General features: G+C 36.4%; 1 long non-coding RNA gene across 1 annotated transcript; it reads right to left on the minus strand.

Moving 5' to 3' along the window:
• Nucleotides 1–1,432: 1,432 nt before the first annotated feature.
• On the minus strand, nucleotides 1,433–3,687 carry LOC137470373 (uncharacterized). The gene is made up of 2 exons (XR_010997028.1): nucleotides 1,995–3,687; nucleotides 1,433–1,564 (listed from the first exon to the last, which is right to left on the minus strand). It is a non-coding gene; the product is annotated as an uncharacterized lncRNA (long non-coding RNA).
• Between the last annotated feature and the right edge of the window lie 1,403 nt (nucleotides 3,688–5,090).

Consider the following 5,090-nt stretch of genomic DNA (forward strand, 5'->3'; position numbering starts at 1 on the left):
GGCATTCATCTTGTACATGCTGACATTCAGCAATAAACCAGCTTCATTCCACAAATCTCACTGTCTAAGTAACAAAATGTATAAGTGCACCATTAATACTTTTCTTTTAGCTACACTCTGTAATGAGTGCTAGACCCTGAAAATGAAATAATTGGTGATGGGATGCACCTTACAAGGACAATGGACATTTCCTTCAGAGTTAACAAGCCAGTGAGTAGGTGTGGTAAACAAAGTACAAGTGCAGCTGGCAAAAGTGCATCACTCTATGTTTTATTATAATGGAAAGGATCAGTACACGTAGCTGCTTTGGGCTGTAGGCTCTGACTGTTAAAGCCTTTGGCACTTCAGTGAGTACCCTGAGGCACCATGGCATGCAAGGAATCTTTCGTGCCTTGTGCACCTGTGCTCTGAGCAAGCCAAAAGAGGGGCAGACTCATTAAAAAAAAAAAAAAAAAAAAACAACAAACCTTCCCTGCAGGTTTTTTGCTTGTACTCCTGACATTTATAGTGTAGTATGTTCTAGTATTTATTCTAATATTAAAAAAGTTCTCCTCCAGAAGAGTCTTGTCATTGCTTGATAGACATGTGCATTTCTGGTAGATAAGAATGTCTATAGAATTGCTTTGAAATACATATTTGAAATATTTTAATAGTCTATTGATTTTTTTTCATGTTAACCTATTCTGAAAAGAGAGAATGAAAAGTGTGAGGGCTGACTAGGGTTTGCTTTCTGTGCAGAATTTAGAAGTAATTTGAGATTCTTGCATTTCTGCTACCCTTTAAATGTGTCCTCTGAAGTTACCTCGATAGAAAGGTATTTGAATGTATACCTTATTTCAGTTTTTACTTCATAAAAACTGATGTTTTCTTCTTTTACCCCGCTGACTTACATTTACATTGTCCTTGGTTTTTTTGAAATGTACAATTGTGGATCGTTTCACTATGACAGTGGAAACCTGATCCCTCAAAGTCAGATTCTGTGTTTGAGTAAAAAATCTGGCAATTGTCCCATTTCCTTAATTCACCAGGTCTTTGCCATGGTGGCAGAGCAATTCTGAGCACTGCTTTGCAAACATACATTATTTCCCAGTGCCTCATCAGCTGTATCACACATTGAATACAAATTAATGGTAAATGCCAATCAATGCTAGTTTATGGTTCCCCATGCTGCCATTGTTCTTATTCTGTGCTCTTATTGGATTTTCATGTCTAATTGTATGTTCACCCACATTTTGAGACATTCTCTTTGCATTAATGAGTAATGAAAGTATTTCTATATTTGAATTTGGGAGCTTTGCTAGGCACTGACTCCTGTGTTCCATAGTTCCATGTGAAATACTGAAGAGTGGCTCTATAATTCTTCTTCCTCTCTCTCCCTTCTTTTTTTTATGATTACAGTTCGGTCTGTGCAATATATAACTAGCTTATCCTGTGGACAAAAAGTTATTTATTTATGCAAATATAATGCACTGACTTGACTAAGTCTTGCCCCAAATCTGTTACCATGAATTATATTTAAATTCTCATCAGTTCTTCCCACATCTTCAAGGTAGCAGAGTAGAATCTATGAATACATAAAAGAAATATCTTAAAAAAGGTTAGTCAGCAATTATTCAGGAAAACAAAAAATCCTCTCAGCTAACCTTATTCTTTTTAAGCCTTTCAATGCATCCATTGTTTGGTAAAGTGATAAAAAATAGCTGAGCTAAATTTTATTTTGTTCTGAGAACCATATAAATCTTCTTTCATTATACATTGTGTCTCAAGTAGCAGGCAGGTACAGTAAAAAAAAAGTTATCTGCTGATTCTCTTTAATATCATTCTCTTCTATATTTGAATTTAAAGTCAAATGTAACTCCAACCCATGTAAAACTTGCTGAAACTTAGGGCCTTCAGTGGACTGAATGTCAGTACAAAACACAGATGTCCTACATGTTCCCAAAGCGCTATATGTGCATCTTTACTCTAAGGCTAGGCTCGGCCACAACACTTACCTGCAATTTCACCTGTCATAAAAGCCCTTATTATAAAACAGGTCAGACATCTGACAAGGCAAACATTATTTTATTTGAATTTTTGTTCAGGTTCTGGATCACATATTCATTAATCACCTGTTTTTAAGCTACTGAACTCACAAAATCAATAACAGAGGCAAGAAAATTTCATTTCTGAAAAACTCTTAGAAGGTGTAATTGTGTAGGACTGGAACTTCTGTAAAGAGAGAACATTTCTTGTAATCAGAGGAGCAGTCACAAAGATCAGTTTGTATCCAGTCTAGATTAAACCTGCCTGAACTCTACCTGCAGAAGTAAACATCCCTTGGAGAGCATGTTATGAAGCTTCATTGTCTCCTATGAAGAACATAAGTTTGTGCAATTCCTTAACCTGCTATTTCTGAAGGCATGAAGGCTGTTCTGTTCAAAGCAGTGCTGAGTGTGAGCAGAGTGAATTGGAGTTGCATTAAGAATAAAAAGAACTACTTTATTTATTGAAAGCAAGACCTCAAAGCTGACCCCCAAAGAAATACAATCACTTCAAGAGCAGAAAGTTCGGGCATCATAAAAAGCCAATGCATATTTTCTGTTGTGAAAAATTAGGCTTTTAAGCACAAGGAAAATAGCTTTCCTCGGTAACTCTTCTGGAAAAATTGCAACCAAAGAGATTCTCATTTGCAACTGTTCAGGATGGAACATATTTAAATTGCCCACACAGCAAATTTGCTGTCCTAGAGCTATACAAAATTATTCAGCCCTTTTTATCTTTAATTCCTTATCTCAAAGGCTTGCCTATTCTATTTTGAAATTATTTTTGCAGCTAAGAAGGAGAAAAGGTTGTTAGGCTGAATCAGTAACATAGATGATTTCTGCGTGTAAATGTTCAATGTATATTATACTGAATACATGCTGCCCCAGCCATTTCCTGAAATTGTGGCTGGAAACAGCCCTTTTATTGCTCATTTCTCATGCTAAAACTCAATGAAATTCAATTATCACAAAAACAGTCAGTAGGCTTCAATTTTGTGTGTCCTGTTACTTTTTAAATTTGGAGTGTCTCCCGATTGCTGTCACAGCTATTGCATTGTCTAAATCAATTGCCATGGCATGCTCACTAAATTGAGAAATGCTGTTGTGAATGCATAAGAGATCTCAAGTATCAACAGAAACAGATACAAACAGAGAAAATAAAAGTTAGGGGAATTTTTCATCTACTACAAAACTTTATTTCTTTGCTTGATTTCCTTTGAGGATTCACTAAGGGACAAATACTTCAGCTTGTCTGCGTGTTTGTTTCAATACTTCTTAAGCAGGAAAAAGCACTGCTAAAGCAGTGATTCAAAGAGAGACGGTTAAAAGTGGAAATTTTATGGCTTCAGATCTGCAATTCTTTTTCAAGCTCTAATATAGGACTTTTCTTGCCACAGATCATTCACAAAGAGATGTACATAAGGCCAGACTGTGTCTTGCATACTCAGGTGTTTATGGGAAAGCAAAACGTACAGATTTGCTAAATATTCAGGAACTATTTCCACTCTATTAAAAGGTTGGTATAGGTGGTGGAAAAGCTCCATTCTTTTGGTACACCTGTATCTAAAAGTGAAGTAAAGCATTTCACCTGAGCAAGGACATTGTACTGGTCCAGTGTAACAGCCAAGGAAGTGCTCTCTGTTCCTCTGGCTTTATCCAGGCAAAGGGGACACAAACAACAGAAATAACAACAAAGTTTCCACAGTTACGTACACATACGACTTTGACTCAGTCACACAAAGTGGACTGTGGAAAAGGTACACAGACATGAATAAGAGAATTTGTTAAAAAGATGGGGATCTTATGCATCTGGAAGAGAAACAGACTAAATTGCTTCTGTACAGCACAGAGGAAAACAAACTCAGTATCTTTCATCTAGAAGTTTAAATACAATCAGATTAATTGCACCAAAAAGGGGTTCATTTCTCTCTAGTGACTGTGAAGGTCAACTTTTCAATTAGCTAAGAAAAATATGAAAGTGCAATGAATATGCAGAGTGGACAAGAAAACTCCAACAGACACAAAAAACAAACCTCTCCTCCCACCACCAATGCTCAAAAAACAACCAAAGTGAAATCTTGTTAAATTGGAATTGAGTTGAAATATTTCATAAATTTTCAATATTATAGACTCTTCACATATATCCTTCATGTTTGAAAAAAGGTTTGATCATCAATATTAAATCAATAGATTTCAGTTTAATTGGTCTTGTCAAAATTGAGTCTATATTGCAATTTTTTCTCTTTAAACAAGTCCACAGCTCCATTTCAGAAGACCATCAGGTTACATACACTCACATCTATCAATTTCTAACTAAGATTTAAATAATGCTTTTTTTTGGAAAACTCCAGGTCCACCATGACTTAGAAAAACGATCTGGCTAAAAAGTGCAAGAGTGAAGAGATGGCCATGTCAAGCAGTAGCATTTTGTTGTCTAGAAATGTGATGATATAGGTACCCCAGAAAAAGACAGTTCATCCTTGCTCAGGACAGTTTTACAATTCCATATCTCATAGATTTATTTATTTCAGCATGTTTCATTCTTGATATTTTAGCAGGTTTTTGAACACAATTGCAGCTGTGGGCTGCTGCAGGCAGGAGCAGAAACAATATGTGTGAGAATAAGGATACCCTTTCCCTTATACTGTAGTCAACCTTTAGGGCTGTTGGCTTTTGGAGGACCCTGCCTGAAAAAAAATCAGAGACAGAAGCAGGACTTGAAGAAAGTAGATAGGAGTAGGTGTTTTAGATTGAGGGAGTAAGAAAGGAAGCTAGGATTGGCAACTGAGGTGGACAAGGAGCTGTCCAAAAGAATAGAGAAGTAGCTCCTGATTTGTTGATGTAAAGCTGAGGCAGAGATTTATTGAAAAGTTAGAGTGGAAAGATTGGAATAGGAATCAGAGACAATGAGGGATGAATGTGGAAATACAAAAAAAGGAAAACCAGAGAAAAGAACAGCAGGGGGAAATAAGACCAAGGAAGACATGCTTTATGAAGGAAAGGAGATTTAAACTGGTTAGACAGAATGGGAACAGGAGGCCAAAGTGAACATGGGACAGGAGGAGT

The sequence above is a fragment of the Anomalospiza imberbis genome, chromosome 3 (genome assembly GCF_031753505.1).
Source record: "Anomalospiza imberbis isolate Cuckoo-Finch-1a 21T00152 chromosome 3, ASM3175350v1, whole genome shotgun sequence".
Classification (NCBI taxonomy): Eukaryota; Metazoa; Chordata; class Aves; order Passeriformes; family Viduidae; genus Anomalospiza; species Anomalospiza imberbis.